General features: G+C 42.0%; 1 protein-coding gene and 1 long non-coding RNA gene across 2 annotated transcripts in view; both read left to right on the top strand.

Moving 5' to 3' along the window:
• The window catches only part of THUMPD1 (THUMP domain containing 1), a 230,899-nt gene that overhangs the window by 96,554 nt on the left and 113,428 nt on the right, over positions 1–20,917 (top strand). The gene's annotated exons all lie outside the window — the stretch shown is intronic.
• LOC137483641 (uncharacterized) lies at positions 9,937–14,089 on the top strand. The gene is made up of 2 exons (XR_011004576.1): positions 9,937–11,717; positions 11,887–14,089. It is a non-coding gene; the product is annotated as an uncharacterized lncRNA (long non-coding RNA).

Below are 20,917 nucleotides of genomic sequence, written 5' to 3'. Positions count from 1 at the left end.
TGAACTCCGTGGACGTTCGGTGCACAGAATTTTGTTGCCTACCATGCATTCAGTCATGTGCCTGCAGTGCTCCTGGCAATGCTTATAATTGCCCATAGTTGATTTACATGTCGCATTTTAAGCACTAGAGATGAGTGTAAAGTTGCCTGAAGGTTTGAATCCTTTTGAAAACATTGTATATCATGTTAGGGGAGCTAGATGAACAGTTCTCTGACAATGAAACAGCAGGAAGAAAGCTCCCTCCAGTACTTCTGCAGCATCTATTCCATATATCAATGACTAATTTGGACTACTATAACTTCACTTAGGCCCATCCAGTCACATTGAGAAGAAGAATTATACCATTGCGTCTGTATAAGGGCTTATTCCATGCCTATTGCAAAAATAAGTGCCTTTTAAATATATACATATTGGTGAATCCAGCTTAGGCATGAGGAATACTACAGAACAGATTCCAACAGTGTTACTGATTTGGGTTTGATAGCCTATCCCTCCAGTGGGGCTGTTGTGTGAAGTCTGCACTGCTTGGTACAAGTGAGACTACCCAGAACCTAACCCTGCATTAGTGGTTCACCCAGGAAATGTCATGAAGCAGCATCCTTTAGAACCTCAAAGGCATATTCAAAAGTAAATACGTATGTAGATTTATAGGTATGATCCTGCCAGATACTGTCAGAAAGGTTTCACTCCCTGTTCTGGATAGATCCTTTGTAATATCTGGTTAACTTTAAACACATGCTAAAGAAACCAGTGGGAAATAAAGGCCAGCCTTTGAACAGATGCTTCTGTCCAGAAAGTCCATTGGATCAGAGGCCTATATTTACCAAAATGCATGTTATTACTTATCAACTCACCAGGAAAAAAAAAATTAATTCAATATCTCCCCATGCAAATTTTAATCACTTTTTCAATGTCAAACCTTTAATTAGGTTGTTCCTAGGAAGCAGTATAACCAGGCCATTAGCAATGCAGCCATAGAACAAAACTCTATTAGGAAAGTGACACTTTCACTTCAGCAGACTCATACACCAGTGTAGTTAATCTAAATCAGATTCTAAGTAAAAACAAGAAAATACTGCAACAGTGTTCTGAATGCCCTCGACTGCTCATCAGAACTGTAATTTGTACATATATGATACAGTAAAAGTATACAGAAATGCCAAAGAGAAAGTCTAAGTTTACTAAAAAGAAAATGTGACACTATGTCATTTTTGAAACTGTTATGAAATTTCTGTCAGAAGCAGCACTTCCTTCATTTGCATCCACCACAGGGAAACAGACATTTCTTCATTTTATGTAGAAGAGCACTGGGACAACTTGTGGAACAATGAACTTGCAGTACTGAAACACTGAATGAGCACATAACCACAACAACAATTGCTTACACTAATTACAGGGTTGACAGACAAGGAGCTGGACTCCTCCAAAACACACTAGTTTGTAGTACCTAACAATAAATCTAACCATTATTTGAAAGAATGCTGTCCTCTTGGGTATTGGGAACTACTGCCCTGGTACTTCTTTCTTCAGACACACTTGTGCATTCTCCAGGGTTCAAGTTGTATTGCAGAGAACTGAAGCAGAATACAGCCTCACAAGGGCATGGCAAAACAAGAAAGACAAGCAAGGAGAACAGGAAGGAAAAGAAAAAAATACCATTATATTCAAGTTGTAAAAGGGTGAGCAGAAAATAGATTTTAAACAGAAAGTGGAAAAGCAAGAAAGCTATAGCTAGAGATTAAAAGAGGAAAGTGGCTAGACCTTGATGACTTGAAGAGAGTTTCTTTGAAGAGCCTGAATGGAAACAAAAGCTCCTCCATTTGTATTAGTAATGGAACAATAATCAACCCTCTGGGCAAAATATGGGAGCAAGGCACATCAGAGCTCAAGTGCAAGATGTGAAAAGTTTATGCTCAATCTTAGAAGTGAAATGTTTTTATCTGAGGAGGTTATTGTAAACAGTTTTATTTTAGGAGCTGCCCTTTAGGAGATGCACACAGAAGAAAGCAACATGCTTTTCTCTATTTGAACTTTGCCTTAAAAAATGCTGTTTGCTATTTATAAAAATATCTGAGAGCTGGCAGCTCTTAAAGCATGTCCCCATACTTAAATGCTTTTATAGTTTCAAAAATCTCAAATAATCAAGTGATGCTCATATGAAACTCATGAAGAGCTGCTGAGTCTCTTACTGTAAAGCTGCAAGTACAGCCCAGGAGAACTCATCTTTGCTTTATGCATTTAGAAATATGGATGAGTTCAATTCCAATTTTAACATCCATGGTCAAAGCAGTCTATGAACCTCTCATGCACCAGAAGAAACAGTTTCCATTAATCTTCTATTTCTTCAATAAGCAATAAAATACAACTTATTTGTTAATACTTACCATTTAAAATGGCAATGTGGAAATTGCCAAGAGACAGAAGTGCAGAGACATTAGACAACAGGGTGCAGTGAACTTTATGGGACATGGCAATTGTCATTTTCAGGAGTATTAAATTTCACAAGCATCAGAGCTCTGCTGTGACTTTGAGTTTGGTACAATGAACTAGCTCTTATTAAGGATGGCAACACAGAACATCTACCCAAGTTCATCTTGGCTGTTTATGTGACTCCAGTGTAGAAGTTGCTTGTACACAGCTCTGATATGCAAAAATCAACCCCAACCCAAAACAAGACAAACTCTCCTCATGTAATGATTGTTTGAAACTCAGAAAACAGACTTCTGGAGCCCCACTCCCCTCTACTTCCCACGTCTGACAGCCAAGTCCCCTAACGTGGTACTGGGCTCTGTACCATGGCCTGAGGCACAGTTCTGGGGACACTTTCTCTAAAGCATCACCTGGAATGATTTTTTTCTTCAGCAGGTTATTTGACCAAACTGAGCTCTATGACAGCAGAAATACTGCTCATGGATTTTTCCCCCCACAGTATTTAAAAAATTGATTCATTTTTATACCATACAGACCTACAAAAATGCTTCATCAGCAATTCCCTGCTTCCCCACAAGCTACTCTAACTCCAGCATCTTGATTTATTCCAGCTAACTCCAGGAAATAAAACAGGAGCTAAACAACACTACCTTCAGCCATTAACTTCCTGAAAATGGAACATGGAACAGTTTCATACTCCACGATGGAAGAGGACACCTGGCACCAGATCCATCCAGGCTCTGCACTGTCAGCCCAGGGCAGGCTGTCCCCAGCACACATCCCATGAATGACACTGATGGAAATTCTCATGGGAGCATGTGCCAATGGAGACTTGTTAATTTGCTGTTAAAAGCAAGTTGCACTTGGCTTTTCTTGTCAAGTGAGAAAAAGAGCCAAAGGGGGGAAAAAGCTGGCTGAGGAGATCCAGCAGCTACAGCTCTGCTTGGAGAGTTCTCCTCCACCTGCACACCTACTCCATAGGGACTGCAGAGGGTTTGATGACCCTGAATATTAACAAAGATTTCTCTACACCACCCAGGTAACCTTGCTGATGTACCTGAGCCATGATGGTGTTCTACCCTTGAAAGTTCTCCTCCCAGACACATCTCACTTGCTCTATAGGAGACAGTCATAAATTCAGTGATGTACTCAGCATGTACAGATCCTGGCTGAAGTGCAGTTTTACTGCCATGCATGAAGTTACATCAGAATAATTGATTCACCCCAGTAAGTTAGATTTTAGCTCACTGTCTGCATCCTTGCTGCCTTTCAGAAGTGTGTGTGCAGTCAGCCCACAAGGACAGACTCATTGCTTGCTTGAACTCAAGCCCTAGGAGGTGCTCTCATGGTCAGGCAGAGCAGGCTAAAAGGCCCAAGTTCACCTGGTGCTTTGGGAGGTTGGAAGTATTTTTTCAATGACATGCCCTGGCAGGCAGGCAAAGCCTCCAGCCTGCCACAGAAAGGCAGAGAGCAAATTTTGGCTATTCCTGAATATAAAAAGCCTCTAGGTTAGATCTGTAGCTCTTATTTCGTGTATGTTAGGACTTGGTGATCCAAAGGATCTAAATTAATACGGTGGGAATGCTCTTGAGAATAACTGATTTTTAAGTTTTTTTTTCTTTAAAGAGTACAAAGATTTTCTTTCCAGAAGCTCTTTTCTTGTTGATGGTGAGGTTTTGGGTGCCCTTGCCTTCTTGTGATCAGTGGGACATTCAGCAGCAAGCACTCTTTGAGATTCATTGATATTTTCAAGGGTAGGAGAGAACTTCACTCCTTTTGAGAACCACTCAGACAAAGATGAAAAGCTTCTGAGGGTGCCAATTATATAACCTGGCTGAGCCATCTTGCCAGTGAAAAGCTTTGCAAGATGCATTCTGGCTTCACAAGATGAAAATTCAGCTTTTATTCAAGTAGTTTGATTTGGTGACTTCACTGTTTAATCCATGTAGCCACAGTGATCGGTCAGAAGCAGTAGCTGAAAAGGAGGTGGCTCAAATTAATTCCACCAGGATTTCACAGTGTTTACTATTCTGTATCTCTCTGGCAGCATGCCAGTGGGACAAGAGTTCAAGACAACAGTTGATGTGCACTGCACTGGAGACAACATATTCTTACACTACATGACAGAGTCTTGAGCTCAGCTGCTGGATGAGCCCCAAGTAGGTTCCCACAGTGCAGTGGGCAGATCTGGCCTGAAAGTTGCATAGCCACATTTGTGCTGAATTAAACCCAGATCAGTAAAACCTGTCTCCTGGCTTATTACTGTGGGCAAGGTACCAAGACATATACAGCCAATACTATTTTCCATTCTAAACTGGCCTGTGTGCAGCTGACTGTGTCACTCAGAGACAGCATTTCTCCTCTCCCCAGTCTGTGCATATGTGGACTTTAATAATTAAAGTGCCCCGGATTGCCAGGCCTTTGGGACAGGGACAGTCATTTTCTTACAGGTCTGGTGGTACCTTCCATCTTCTATCTCACACAATTGCACAAGGGCTTCTGCAGTCAAGTAACAGCAGCTCTTCCTTCCTGGAGGCTGAGCAATAAAAATGCTGCTCTGATAGAAACTGAGAGAAAAATATTATCAAAATGTATGATGGAAATGAAGGAAAACCAGTGCAGAGCTTATTAGCCAAGTTGCATACAAGCTTAAAAAATGTATCAGCCTAGACCTGGAAATTTATGTTCAAAGCCATGAATTCAGAGTTAATTTATTATGCAGTAGATTTCCAGCTCCACTGAGCTAATGGGATTTGTTACTCTGTTAAATGGGCTTTTCCCTCAGAGCACCTTGTTTAATTAGACCATTTAACAAAGGTTTGGGAGAATGAGGTGTGTAAACACAGCACAGCCGTGCCAGCTGCCTCTTTGTTTTGCACACTAAAGTGCTAATTCCTCTTACAGACTATGGGTGCACATGCACTGCACTCTATGCAGGAGCCATGGGGATTTCACTTTATTGAAAGCTAAAGAGAAAGTGCAGAAAATTTCTCAGATTTCTTGAGAGAAAACTTTTCCAAGTGTGTTTAGAGTTCAAAATTGGAACAACCTTCCTGGCACTTACAGTGTTGATGACGGGTTCTCCAGGAGCCAACTAGCAACTTTCAGAAATGGCAGATGTAAACAGAACTGACTATAATTAATAACACTTTAATTAATAACAGGACTAAGTGGACCAGACAAAATCAAGCCCTGAGAGTCTCTGTTTTCTGTAAAGTATCAACACTGAAAAAAAAAAATAAATAAAAGGAAGGTGAAAGATCAAGCTCCGTTTCATGGAAGGGAAACCAAGTCATGGAAGAAGCACATGAGCCTGGCAACAGCCCCAGGAGTGAGCTTGAGCCCTGCTTGTTCATTCAACAACCAAATGAAACTCCTTTCCTGATATTCCTCACAGCACCCTACCCCAGTGTGCCCAAACTACATGCTCTTCTTCCCAATGTCTGTATCTCTGGTGAGAAAAGAAATACTTTCACCCCAGAAATAACCGGAACATTAATTTTCTATCAACTTTAAGCTTTTAAAATGAGAGTTCTTTGCCATTCTGATCAGCAAGTTGAGAGTAAATTTGTAAAGCAGTGCATCCATTAAGGAGACATTCTGCACCTTTTCAGGATGCAGTCTTATACTATGCAACTGATTGACCTCCATATTCCCACTGTTTACAATAATTCAATTTTCAGTTATAATGTTTTGATTTTTCCCAAGGAAAATTTAAAGCAATTCCAGCAGCTATTAGGCATTGTCAGTGAAACTCCATTCATGGTAAAAATAATAAACCTGACAAAACCATCAAGGAAACCAGGAGAATCAGTGTCTGCATTCCTGACAACATCAGGAATAACAAATCTATTTTTAAATGGCATGAGTTTTCTCCAGATATCCATTCTGTAACTGGTATAGAATAGAAATCTTGTTGAAAATAAAATTAATGTATAGAACAGGGACTGAAAAAATTAATAAAAGCTGTGGGACTTGAGAATAAATGGTTTCTTTCTCTGTTGCTTTTATTTGTGTGTGCATTCATGACTGTGTATAAATCTAAATACATTCCCAAGCCTGAGGGCAATGTTGATTCAGAAAGACAGAATAATAATAAAAGAACCAATGGCCTGTTGAAATTAATGGCAAAACCCCCTTGACTTCAGCAGAGACAGAATTTTGCCTCAGATATTTGGGCCAGTTACCAACAGCCAGGAGGTAGTAAATTTGACCTTTGAAAACCAGTAAACAGAAGAAAGGAAATGGCCTTTGGATCGCCCACCTGTTCTGTAAAATCTTCCTGAAAATATAACAGAAAGTGTTCCAAACTTGCTTCCCTACCCCCACTTTGTTTTAATCTGGTGCTGTTTCTTTCTCCTCTGCCTTAGGTGTAAGCTCATTAAGTAGCTGTGTTGGTCTGGAGTTAGGTGGGGTAATTACACCTTCAACTTTAAGAAAGATAGGGCAGATAAGAATTTACTTTCAAGACCTCTCAGATGGCTTCACCCTTTGTGTTAGGAGTGTGCAGTGGAGGGGAAGATGCAGAGTAACCCGTGGTGTGCCCATCCATGGCACCGTGTACTTCCACATGCAGACAAGCCTAAGCTGCTTACCCGGAAGCTTCTCCCCTTCCCACACTTAGTCCTGCAGCTGCTGTGCTCAAATACAGAGAAGAACCACGGTCCCTCATTTCCAGATGGAGGCTCTGAAAAAAAGAGAGACTGTAACTCAGCATGCTTCGTGTATTTGTCCTGATTTCAGGAGCTGGGTCACAGATGCACGGGGTGGAAGATGGCCTCGGAGGTGCCAGTCACACTCGGGGTGTGGGAGGTGGGGAGGGACAGCCATCCTCTAGAACCTGGGAGTAGGTTCCTCCAGGGGACAGTGAGGATGGTGATGGGATGTCACCAGCTCCCCACAGACCCTGTGTAGAGCCCTGGCCCACCCGAGGTTTGGCACCTACTGCTGGTGGTCCTGTGGTCCCAAGCTTGTCTCTGGCACCCAGCCCCTGCTGAGGATGGCACAGCAAAAGGCTGCTCCCTCTCTGTGGTGCCAGGGAAAATGAGAAGTAGGCCAGACACTGGCTTGTTACAGGAGGCTGCCTGAGCTCACAAATGAACCTTCTTTCTACTGGCATGAGCCCAGCTCTTCTCTCTCCTTGTTACTGTAAAGCAGCAGCCACCAGACAGGTAGGATTTAACAATGCCATTATAAGAACAACAACAGTCTTCAGGAAGAGAGGAAGCCTTGGCAGAACAAAGCCCAGCTAAAGGTGGAATAATGCATGCCTGGGACAACCCCTACTGCTCTAATTTTTCTTATGTATTTATGTTTAATTAACTAGTGATTCAGAATGGCTCTGGGAGTAAATCCCTCCTGGACAAATCCCAAGGTCACTTCCTTAGCTGCAGGATGGAGAAATGCATTGAAGCCTGGCCAGCTGATAATCTTTTGCTCACTTATACCAATTGAATCCTTTTTTCTCTTGGATGAACTTATCTGGGAGCTAGCTAGGCTGTAGGCCCCCGTTAAATAATGATGGTTATGTTCTTTTTGCTCACTGTCGACAAAGAATTATAGCCCCTCATTTAGAGCTCATTTCAAAACCATAAGATTCTGTAATTGAAAGTGGCTGAAACTAATTTGATAACCCAGTTCTGAGCACAGCTGAATAACTACTTTCCCTTTGTCCTTTCAACAGTAATGGCCTTGTCAGGAAAGTCTCCTGTTCTACTTTAAAGAGAGCAATTATGACAAAGGTTAAAAACTATTGTCCTGTGACAGTGTGCAATTTCAACATTGCCTTCAGGTTCCCAGCAAGGCCAGGGCATGGCAGGAGGGTCAAACTCCCTCCAGCCACAGCTGCCCTCTCAAACACCCACCCAGTGCTCACTCTCTTGACTGACTCTGTTGCACTCCCAGGATACAGAGCTCCATCCAGGAGAACATCTGACTCTTCCTCTGATGACAATGGAGGTTTGCTGGGCTCTCCCAGGATGGGAGGGGAAGAATGCCTCAGTGTCTGTGTCTTGCCTGGCAGCTCCTTCAGACACACCAGACCATCTGCCCTTGTGATTGAAATCCCACACCAGGACACCCTGAAGGCTCCTTCTCCCTTACAGCAGCCCAGCTGACTGCACTGGTGGTGCAGGACAAGGTGAATCCCAGAGATGGATAAATTCTTACAGCACAGACAGGCAGGAGAGGAGCTCCCCCAGTGAACAGCCCCATGTGGACACCCTGGCCCTCAGCAAGGGCAGAGCTAACACCACCCAAGACAGAACATAAAGCGTAAATGGGATGCCCACCTGATGCTCTGTCTGCTGTCCCTGAGACTGCCTGGCTCTTGTGATTAACCCTGACCCCTGAACACATTTACTGGTACAAGCAGCAGTGCAAGAAACCCCTTCTGCCTCCAGTTCCTGTCTCCTGTTCTCACCTGCGCCTGGGTATTCATTCAGTGATAGCAGGAGACGAGAGCAGCTTTCCTTAAGCCTTCTTTCCAGTGATCATGCAGGGAAACTCACTGATTGAAAGATGAATATTTCTGATACCTTAGTAAATTTTCCTTACGTATTTTGGATTCTGGGCCTTTCCCAAGGTAAGTGGGCAAAATGTAAATAACATGGCAAACATTTCTCTAGCCATAGCCTGGAGCTGTGCTCAGAACTGCTCTGGCTGTTGTAGTAATTAACACAAGCAAATTGCTAAATTGTGTGCTGTGATAAAATGATGGATTACAGCATGGAAGAAATCATTAACTCATTGATTAGCAGCACATGCCTTCAAAACCACTATCTTAGCAAATTCTGAGCATTGTGGCAGCTTTGTAAATGTTAGAACTGCTATCTCCCATAAGCAATAAAAATATATAAATCACAAAAATTAAATTTTAACTATTAAAATTGGTTCTCAAATGGTTTCTAATATTTACTGTATCTGCTCATGTGGGGCTCCTGTTCTGTGTCTCCCTGCACTCACAGAAAGGAGTTACATGTAAGTACTCACACTTACATGTTGAGAGGATCTCCTGCTTGAAGTCAGTGTGGTTCACTGGCAGCATCTGCTTCTAGGTATTCCCTCCTGGTGGCTTTAATAATCAAAGCAGCCCGTTATTGCATATCTAATAGCAGTAGGCTCCAGTTCTTATTCAGCATAAGTGCTCATAGTTTATAAAATTACTCATTTAAATGGGCTTCCTTTCATTAGGATTAGCAGGCCAATCCCATTCCTCCTCCCCCTCTTGCTCCAAGTAAGATGAGACACTGATATTGAATATTAGTACATCATTGTAACAGAAATGTGTGTGTCAATAGTGGCTGTGAAAGTGGGATAGGGGAGCTCTCCCCACAGCTCTGTGTCAGCATGGATCCCATACCTAATCCCAGAGGATCCACAAATTCATTGTCAGTAGAACAGAAAATCAACACCAGGCTGTGATTTCGTCTGTTGGCTTGGGTACAGTAGAGAGGAGTGTACCTACAGCCACACAGCTTGCTGTGGTGCTCACTGCCAGTTTGAACACCCACTGGTGGGAGGATGAATCCAGGGGCAGGGACACCAAAGGGTCAGTCTAGGCTGGAGAAATGCTCAGCTGGGTCCCTCCCTACCTCTAGCCACACTCAACACCCCTGACCAGTGTGATTCAGGGAACAACCCCACCTGAAAAGGGCCAGGTTACCACAGCTTGGTGCTGGGGAGGTTCCCCTTTGCTCCCACACTTCTGTCTGCCTTTGTCTGCTGGCATTTCCAGCACTTCCCTCCAGCCAGCTCCTGCACCTGCCTCTGCTTTTTCTTTATTTCTGACACCATTACACCTTTGAAAGGTGCTGGTCTCTCCCATAGTAGGGCCAAAGATTTTGCTATTCTGATTATTTTACAAATCCCACAGCCAGGTCATTATATCTGTTTCTGGGTCCTTCGGTGGAATGGAAAGGAAGACGAGAAAGAGATCTGAAAAACATTTGCATCTGTTTTGCCAGAGGTGACTATCAGGGTTTCCCTTTGTTTCACTGTCTCATTAAATCATAGACATGGGAACTAGTGACCAGTGATTTCAGGGTCTGCATCTGTAAATGAAAGAGAGTTTCAATATGAGGGCAATTTATTTCACTTAATTAAACCTACTGATTCGCAGTATGAATCCATTCAGTAAAATGCCCTTTTAATAAGTAAAAGAATACCTTTCAGAATGGATAGATCTGCAGTTGTGATCTTCAGTTCCCACTTCAATTCTGCTGCAAGGCTGTTCTTGGAAATGAGAGGCAAAGCATTCCTCTCCAAGGAAAGTCCATTTTATCAGTGTCTGGTGGCATACTTATCTGCTCACTGTCTCTCTCCCAAAATCTAGCATCTCATTGGAATTCTATTTTTTTTTTAAATAATTAGGCAATTTTATACATAGTTCCAGGAGTACCTCTTAGGACAGCATTAATTCTAATAGCATCTTAAAATGACAAATTCAAGATATGCCACTAACAGTGAATACATGCAGTTAATAGATTTTCTTCATGCTGCTCTTGCTTGACACTACATTTGTCATAGCAGTGGTCCTGTTTCAGCACCATTCTCATCCATTCTTTATCCACTGATTTTTCTATCATAACTTATCTTTTACTAGCAGCATAATTTCTGCATTACCATACAGGCAATGTCACATACTTAACAAACTCTTCATAAACATTTACATCAGCAGCTGTCTGTTAGACATCAAATGTTCTTTCCTGAAGGAGTCTGCAGTTTCAACTATTATTATTATGGTAAATCATCTCCCAGAAACAGTCTTAGGAATATCCCTCATAAATTTAAGCATTGTTACCTTCCACAAACAGCCTTCCCTCAGCCAGCTGTGGGAAATTGTCCCGGTTCTTTCTCAGCAATAAGGAATGTGCAGGCTGCAGGCAGTGCTGAGGAATGGCACAGTAGCCACCCCCTCCACTAGGTAGCCCCCATCAGACCAGCCTGACTGGCCATCTCATGGCACAAGTCCCTGTTTTCCTATTTGTACTAGAATCTTCCCTTTTCTGCATTTCTTCAGAGAGTCTGGACCACTTGATGTTATTTGTGGCTGTTTGAAGAAAAAGTGCTGGTTTGCAGTGACACAAAGCAGCATGGTAACACCAAAATTTGTCTTTCATGCTGTTTTTGTTAGGAAGGCTGGTTTATAAGACAAGGCTTGTGGGTACTTACTCAAATGGGGTTTGCACCTAAAAGCTGAGAGCAGAAACAAAGTTTGGTGCCATTAGTCACAGAATAATGCAGACATCAAAAATCTGAAACCCAGGAAGAACAGTTCTGTTTTACAGGTATGTTTGGGTGCTTTCATTTGAGTACTTACAATAGTTTTTTGGTACTTCACGCTGGAGGTAGCCAGGAACATCACAAGACTTCAGAGCTGAAACTGCCTGCCATGCTCTCCTGCACAGTGTAGCTATCTGGTTATCCACTAAAACACAACATTTATTTTCCTTCTAGAGCCATCTCAAATCTGGTCAACTGAAGAAAAGAAAACAAAACCACTGATAAATCTTTACAGTACAAAGTTATTGCTTGAGTGTTTGACTTTGGGTTGTATCTCACTGGAGCCTGGCAATAAAGTCTGCAACTGGAGACCTAATGCTATCCAGCTGGGGCAAGGAGCAGGAATGCACAAGGATGGAGGCTGCAAAAGGGCTTGTGTTTTCTTCCTTCTGCTAAAAGTGCATGGGGACAGTGAAGAGGGGAAGAAAGCTCATTTGTCAGGTCTGGAAACTACTCCTCAGGAGAGTCAGCTGAAGGAAGTTGTCCTAGAGATCCTTGGAGAAGACAGAGGGGAGGATTTTTATGTATGGAAAGAAAACACCTCTGTAGGTTTAGAGAGATGAGATGAGAAAGAAAACAGCTGACCTGGCTGCAGAAATGGGAGGAATGCCAAGCAGCAAGTCTTGCCCTGCCGTGCAGGCTTCCCCCCTGCGCTGTTTCCACCCCTCCCAGCCATCACCTACCTGGAGCCAGCTGATGCCTACAGCAAACAGGAGTTCAGGACACAGCAGCCTCCTTAGGAAAAGCACTATAAAGCTGTGGTGTGTTAAACATTATAGTTGATGAAATCCTCATTCCATTGAAGGCAATGCCCAGACTACCTCTGATTTCAATGGAGCAAGTATTTTTCCCATCCCGCTGTCTCTCCGATCAGATCTCTGCTCCCTTTGTCACCCATTCTATTTTGCTGAAGCTCTTTCGAACATTTTCAGAGGAAATTAACTGATTTCATCTCTCCTAGTTTTAACATTTCTGTAATATAATTGTATTCTTTGTCCTGAAAGGGAACTCTGGCAGTATACTTTTTGAGTTTTCCATCTTGCACAGTTCATTTCTGTAGGAATCAATAAAGGTCACACTATTTAAAAATGCACAGTCTGAGCAGAGTGCAGAAAAGACCACAGAACTGCTCAGTGTTGCCACAGCAATGCATGTATTTTTTTTCAGCAGCAGATGGTAGGGCTGACATCTGCAAAAGCAAAGGGCACAGCTGGGTTACATCTCAGGTTATGGAAAGCAACAACATCTACTATGTGTCACCTGTTTTGACTGCATAATTCATTTTTCTCTGAGAACAAAGAGCTTCCCCTATGCATAGAAAATGACTCTGTGTTTCCTATTTAAAGTGATGCCTCTTACTCCAGTAGGGATAAAAAAATCAAGTGCCTATAGTACTAACATGACATTCATATCAAAAAACAAAGCTAACAGCCTCCAAGGTGTTTTCTACATTCTGGAATTAAAACCATTTTCATGACAGATATTAACCTAAGAGCAAAAAATCAGTATTTTAACAAAAAAGGAAGGCCGCTTTCTGTGGGATTGTGTGTGTTTCATTACTGCACTCTTTTTTAAAGCAACGGTGATGCTTACATTGAGGATGCCAGCTGATGTGGTCTTGTGGCTGGAGCACTGTAGGAGCAGTGAGAGCTGGGGAAAAGGGGTGCCCACATGTCCAGGGGACACCAGGAAAGCCCCAGCCCTGCTCCCCCTCCCCAGCTGGCTGCAATCTTTCTACCCAAATGGAGAGGAAAACAGCTTTTGGTCCTGGGGAAGGAGCTAGCAAGCAAACCCAAAGAAAGCACACAGCAAGTTTCCAACCACTGAGCAGAAACTGGTGGATTTTAGATCACACTAATTGTATCTTTCTGGCTGTACTGTCCAGCATTGCTGAAAAGAGCTTTTATAACTCTGTTGTGATTCAGCCTGTGCCAAGTGCTTCCCAGTCTGGATTCCACCCCAGGTATTCTTCCTCTGTGCATTACTTGGATGTACTGACCCAACACACAACATCACAGATAAGGAACTTCTGCAGAGGAGGATATTCCTGAATGCAGAGCAAACACCTGATGCTGTCAGATGCCCTAATCTCAGTTGTGTGCATTCAGAGCAGCTGACAATGCCATTTGGTGTTTCCCTGGAAGCAGGCAGAGGGCATGCACTCTCAGAGGAAGAGATGCCATGGCTGCAAGAGCACCCCAAAGTTCAGTCCCACCCCCTTATTTGTCCTGTAATAAAGATACTCTGTGTGCTTTCTGTCAGGGACTTTTCTGCATGCTGGTGATAATGTTGCCTTGTTCAGAGGGGTCAGCAAGAACAGTACAGAGTATTTTCCAATTAAATGGTTGGAATTACCAAGCTGAGTCCTTTTGTTTAATTTTTTTTTTAAAGTAGCTTAACATTTCAGCAAAACAAGATCTCTTTGGCTTGATTCAGGCTTGCATCTAAAAACAAAAAGGGCAAGAGCACGAATAGCATCCTGTCCTTGGAGTGGGAAATAAATCTGAAAGTGAGGTTATGCCTTCTGCAGCTACCTCCAGATCTGAACTCCTGATGTCAGAGCTCGGCACTGAGGTGCTCATACCTCAGGCATTCTTGGTTTTTTCATCTGAGGTATACATACATAGCCTCAGTGGTACAGCATTTCACAGCCTAATGGGAATCTGCAGGGCTGTGCACAGCTTTTGAGAGGGTCCAGAAAATCCTACAAAATAGCAATGAGATTAGATACAAACAGTAAGCTATAAATACCTCACACTGAGGTAGTCCAATCACTATCTTGTTATTATTTATATTTGGCTAATATCAATAACTATCAAGAGTGTAATACTACACTGTCAGACAATAGGTCTCTATCCCCTAAATCTGAGAGGCAGTTGATACCCAGCTAACAGAGGCTAGTGCTGATTAGGAGAAACGACAGTGAACAACAAAACAGGATTTTCATGCATCACTCAGGCCTGGAGATGTCCTTGGCCTCTAGAAATTGGAAAAGATCTCCCTAGTCTTACTTGTCAAGGCAAAACCTCTGCAAGTATGGCTTTGAAACCTGGGCTAGGGCACCCTGGGCATCCTTCTCAAGCAGAAATCAAGTGATTGGCCTGTAATCTCAAAAGAAATTTGGATCTTCAATAAAGGAGACAGTTTAGGTACCATTGGGAGGATCTAAAAGCTGAAAGAGCAGTATATGCCTTTTAGGGGCCCAGTGACTTTGGAGCCAGCACTGTCTCCTGCAGCACCAGGAAGAAGGGCTCCAGGACTGCCTCCTCTGCAGCTACAGACTAAAATCCTACATTCCTGGGGACAGATCCATGGAGCCACTGGCACTGCAGGCATTTGAGGAACTGCAGAGTAGTCTCTAGCTGTTCTGTTTTCTCTGTCAGATGGAGAAACTTTTCCAAAGGAACAGAGACTCTGCAGTAGATGGACGATGTCTTATAGGGTGGGGTAAGAGCAGGAAGCAAGAAACTGGCTGGCTGGATTAATACTACCATTAAATAATAGCAATGTGTATTTAAAAGCCTCCTTTTGCAGGGCTTCAGACCTCTCATTTTGTGCTCCTTATAACAGGAACAACCAAAAGCACCTGTAGGGACCACAGAGAAGCTTTCCTCAGCCTTGCTGTCACCCTGGTGGCATGCAGGAGTGGGTTCTCATCCAATGCTGTAAGCTAAAGGTCATTTTCCAGCTGAAATCAGTGAGAGCTGCAACACCTTCTGTTCTCTGCTTCTCCCTTCTACCCAAGAACAAAATTCTGCAAGACTTTCAGATATTTGCCTTCTAAACAGATTGAACTGGATTTGAGGTGCCCATCATCCTTCCTCCTAATCTCCCTGTAAAAGGACACAAGGTGCTCCTGTCTCTGAAAGTGACATAATCATAATAAATGCATTTGCTGGAAGAAATTAAACAACAACAGGTGTCCTTCAGAGTCCACAATGACTGTTAAAGGAATTTACATTTGTGAATAAATAGAAGCAGAAATTCTTTTTCTGACAGCTTCTCATTATTAAAATTAGGACCCTGCTTAATCCTGCACACGTCAGTAGGACCCAGGATGACCTGCTAAGTGCTGGTCACAGAAGTTAATGTTGCATAAGGGAAGCATTAATGGAAACAGTGCTTAAAAAAATAATATAAACATATTTTGAATGTTGAAGTCAATAGCAAAATCCCTCAGCTTTCAGTGAAGCAATGAAGCAGAGCTTTTAGAGACTGTCTGCAACCAGGCCCCTTTGCAATAGCACAGATTTAGGGACTTACACTGGGAGGAAGGCTGTTCCTATACAGCCAGATGTGCTCCACCAAACAGTGCCCAAAGCTGAAGCTGCACATCCACTTGGAGAAAATTCCTTATCTGCTCCACAGCCTTCCTATCACCTTGACAGACCTTTCTCCCCTCTGCCTGCAAAATGAGGATGTTGTGGTCATCTGTACTTCTAATACGCTTTGAAAGTTAAATACACTTGGAAAGTTTCTCCGTAGTGTTGTTAAATTACCCATTTTGAGAAATAAGATATCCCACAATGCCATAACTATGAGTGAGACCTTAAATTCAAACCCTGATCACTTAGCAGAGAGCATATACCACATATGCTTAATGAGGCTTACTGTGAGCAATCTTAAGAAAGGTAGGGAAGCTTTTATGCTGACTAGCTTTCTTTTTCTTTTGTCCCTGTATATTTTATTGCTACTCAAAAGTTAAGGATTGATAGGAAAACCATGCATTTGCAGCAGATTTTTCAAAAGGTAAAAATATTGATTTTTGAAGAAGCTTGCCCACAGTGTAAAAGTAAGTCAAAGTTAAAATCAATAGGGATAAATTAGGACTTCTCCAGCTATATAAATGTTGCAATAACAGAGCCTTTAATGCATAAAAATACTGTACAGCAGATGACAAAAGTAACTTTAAACTTACTTTTTACTTAAATTTTAAAAGATTAGGTAAAATGTCCATTACCTGCCAGTCTAAATTTTGAACAGTAGAGTAGGTAATTTTTTGAGAGATATTATTTTCCATATATAGCACCACGAGTCCCATCAGTGCTTGTTATCCTTACATGGTCATGCTCAGCCTCTGCTCTACCAACATGGGACTGCACAGCTACTCCTTGGGGAAGATGCTCTTGTCCCAAGAGTGCAGAGAAACACCAGTTGGGCAAATTTTATAACCCTTTTTGTGGCCACCTTCAAAGGTTTCCACCTGTCTGTGAAGCCCTTGTCCCAAATTCCAGAGCCATGTCCCACACCAACTTGGGGCTTCTCACCCCGAGCTGCTCACCAGTGGGATTAGTGAAGGGATAACCCTGTTCTGAGCCTTTCTGCTAAATTAGGTGCCACCATTAGGATGATATGTCCTTAATTACTTTTTCACTCCAGAGTGCATGAGACATTGTCCTTCAAGAACTTCTTTCCTACTCCTGGGCCTGTATTACACCTGTTCCCATCTTGTTTACTCATTTTTGTTTTTCAGCAATTATAGCAAGTGTCTAGCATAGCCCCTTGCTTGATAAGTTGTCCTCCTGCTTCCCCCCAGTTATTTCAACCCTGTGATGTCAGCTGCATTAGGCTAGAGACCACAGAAGAGCAGTATTTCCCATGGAGCAGCAGATGTGGCCACTCCTCTGACCTTGCCCCATCTTCCTGGAGAGTTTGGGCTGGTAATTTAAAATGTCTCCTTGTCTCAGATCACTAAACAAGGGTAGCACTGCCCCTCAAGCACTTTCTGGCACCAATATGTATTATATGAGTATTTTCCTGTATATGAAATTCTTCTAGGGACCTAAAGAAACACTCTGGATTGTTGGGAATACCCTGTGACTGACCACAAAAAGGGTCAGCCCCACAGGTAGTCTGAGGGCTCAGCTGTGGTGAGTGTTTGCAGGAAGAGATGAGACAAAAATTCATCTTTTCCAAGTGCTGCCTGTCTTACCAACAATTCAGCCAGAACAGTCCTGTGAGAGAAGGTCAGCAGCTATTCCCTTGAGCCTGAGAACAGACTGTTTAAATACTTATGATGGGCTTCCAGACCATACATTTTTGCTGCAGTTATGCTATTCATGAGAAGTGGCTCAAAGGAGACTTTTCAATTGCTTATATGGGAAGAAGCATTTGGCAACCAGACAGAGAAAAACAGATTTTTTTTTTTTTTTTGGAGGTGCCTTATCCCCAAAGTACAATTGTTTTGTCAGACATTTCTTTCAGTCTTTCAAGGTTGAAAAGTTTTTGGCAGCAATAACTGTGGAGCTTGCAAAATACATGGTTTCCAGCTCATTGTGTCAGATGGCCCTAATGAGACAGAACCCTGGTGTCTGTAAGCGGGTCCAGCTTCATTTACAATGGGACAAGACTGAGTTACACTGCAGAAGATAAGACCCAAAATGTTTTAAACTTGGAGGCTACAATTATAACTCTGAACACAGTTTTATGGCTCAAACCTTTACTCTGCTTCAGTACTGTGTATGATGCCACTTCCATGAACTGTGGAAATGAAAATTATACCACTACAATAGTTTTGGTTGGCTTCTTCTTTCTCCTTTTTTTTTCTCCTTTTTTTTGAGGTGGTTGTGTTTTGCATGTAAATAGATTTATTTTACACTTCTGGATATAAAATGGCTTTTAAACAATATTTTCATTGCATCTGCTCTAGTAGAAGATCAGGCCTGAGAAAGGGAAACCTTGTTTCCTGCACTTTCTTGACTAGAGGCTGGTGAATGTCCTGGTGCCAAGCTGTCCACTGGTATTACCCACAGTGAGGGATGCAGGGTCATGGTGTACAGGTTCAGCTGTGGAACTCCTGTGGAACTCCCTGGTAATTTATCTTAGGAAAAGTGGGCTCTAGGGCCTATTATCTTTATCTGAGAAGGCATCCCATTCTTATGGCTTTTCCTTGCTAGAAAGGGCATAATCAGGCCCTGAGTGTTAAGCAGCAATCTAGATCTATTCCCCATGTTTGTAAAATCCGACAGAGTTTGAGCTCTCTAAAGAGTCATTATGTGCACTTTACATAAAATGTAACTAATTTCTTTATAAAATTCTCCATACAGAGCTTCCCAAAATGTTTACCAGTGCAATAAACCATTACATGGATTGTTTTAAGTCATTTGCCTCCAGACAAAACAGACATTTTAGAGCATTTTGATTTCTGCTATCTAATAAATGAAGTGCTACAATTCTAAACTTAATATCTGTCATCACCATTATTTTTCCTTACATCTTTCCTAGAGGTTCATTATGACACAAAAAGATAAATTGTTGTAATATTTTCTGCACATAGGGCAACGTTTATTTTTTCCTCCAAGTTTGTCTTTCAAGATGACTTACTGTAGGTTGCCTTTTTTATTTTCCAAGTATATTTAGTTTATAAAAGCTTGACCTCTGATTACAGCCTAATTCACTGGAGCTTAGAAATGTCCTGTAATAATTGAGAATTGTGAATTTTTGGACAGAATCCCACTGACTGTGAATAGACCTTGTCCTTGAAGAGCCTATCACACTTGACATTTCTTCATTTATTTAAAGCATTGATACTTTTAAATGTGAGCTATTTTACATTTTTCCCTGTATTTGTGATTATTGTAAAAGAAAATTTGCCAATGTCTTGTACTGTTATATAAACAATCCCCACCCTCACCAAGGATATTTTAATTGATGCAATTGAGAATTTTATGGCAGCTCTTTCCAGACTGAACACTTTGGCAGCTCATCATTATTCTACAATTGACCAAAGCAGTTAAGTTTATGATGTCCAGTTGCTGACTCTGAAGTTTGTAGCAGAAGTCCCTGTAGCCTCTGAGTCTGTGTCCATCTTGTATGACACAAATGCTGGGACACAACCTCAGTGCTCCTCTGGAAAGGACCCCAGTTGTTATCCTTCATCCCTCATTTCTCTCCATCCCTTCCCTGCCCCTGCCAGCACCAGCTCTGCCAGTGTTAAAAGCCATTTCAGCAGGGATCACCAGCCTCTGCCAGTGCCAAGACACAGAGGGTCTCTTTGACCTTAAATAGGGTCAGAGAAACCAACTGTCAAAAAGTCCATTCCACGGTCTTATTTTCTCTTCTAAGTTCTGCCATCTAAATGCCAGCAAAAGTTAATGCTTTACCTCAGACATGGTTCCCATGTTTCTCTATAAAAACCTATGGCTGTGGAGCTGCACTCATTCTTTCATCCATCACCCATTATGTCACTTAGCTCTTAGCTTCCTGCAGCCTTACAACTTTAAGACCCATATTGTAAGGGCTGTAAATACATTTGATGCAGCTTCCCTGCTATTGAAAATAAAACTAAGAGATTGGAAATGGGAAAACACTAAGTCCAGGCATGCTTTATACAAATTACATCACACTATATGAATGATACCTGGGGAAAAAATTTGAAAAATTAACTGAGTTTCAGTGTGTATCCGCGAGGTACATAGAATTTAAGAGCATTCCTTTACAGGGAATCACATATTTCAAAGCATTAGTTTAAAAAGGTAATGTATTTTACATTCTTAAAACCTAATTTATATCCAGTGCAATCTATGTACATCATCCTTCACTGAAAGTTTCCACGTGATGATTTCAGACTGCTGTGCTCGGTTCAGCAGAAGCCTCCTGGTTACCCAGTTTCCCAGCCTGATGGGGGTCACTCCAGGCTTTGTGTAGTCTCACTTGTGCCTTGCAAAATACTTCACAAAAATATGTGAATCCTGCTTCCTGATCCATTGCCTCCTCCAGCACCATCTTCAGGGGGTTTTATTTACAAGGAGGATTAGTGTCTGGAAGAGCCATTAATTATATATATTGAAACCATGGAGACTTGGTCATCTACATCAATGCTTCCTGAAGGAACTCGAGTCTTCATTTTGCACAGGACTGATACAACAATTGTACCATGATCAGAAATGTACCATGACCAACAATAAACTGTAAGACATCTTTAAGCACAGAAATTAGTTACCAAATTAGAGCCATTCTTGACCTTTCTCTTCAGCCATTTGCATTTCTAGAAAGTCTCAGCTCTTAAATACTGCCAGAGAACATGCCAATAGAGTTTCTCTCCATAACATGCTGTAGTCCTAAAACTGAAAGTAGAAATCATTCTTTATTACCAGCTCCAAAGCAGCCACATCAGAACTTTACAATATTAACAGAATGGATTCCTTCTTAATGAAATGTCCCAGTGTTCACCTGTAACAGCGTCAGCTCTCCCAGCAATCTTCTA

The sequence above is a fragment of the Anomalospiza imberbis genome, chromosome 16 (assembly GCF_031753505.1).
Source record: "Anomalospiza imberbis isolate Cuckoo-Finch-1a 21T00152 chromosome 16, ASM3175350v1, whole genome shotgun sequence".
Taxonomy (NCBI): Eukaryota; Metazoa; Chordata; class Aves; order Passeriformes; family Viduidae; genus Anomalospiza; species Anomalospiza imberbis.
Note: the sequence above shows the minus strand (reverse complement) of the source record. Positions and strands in the feature narration are given on the sequence as shown.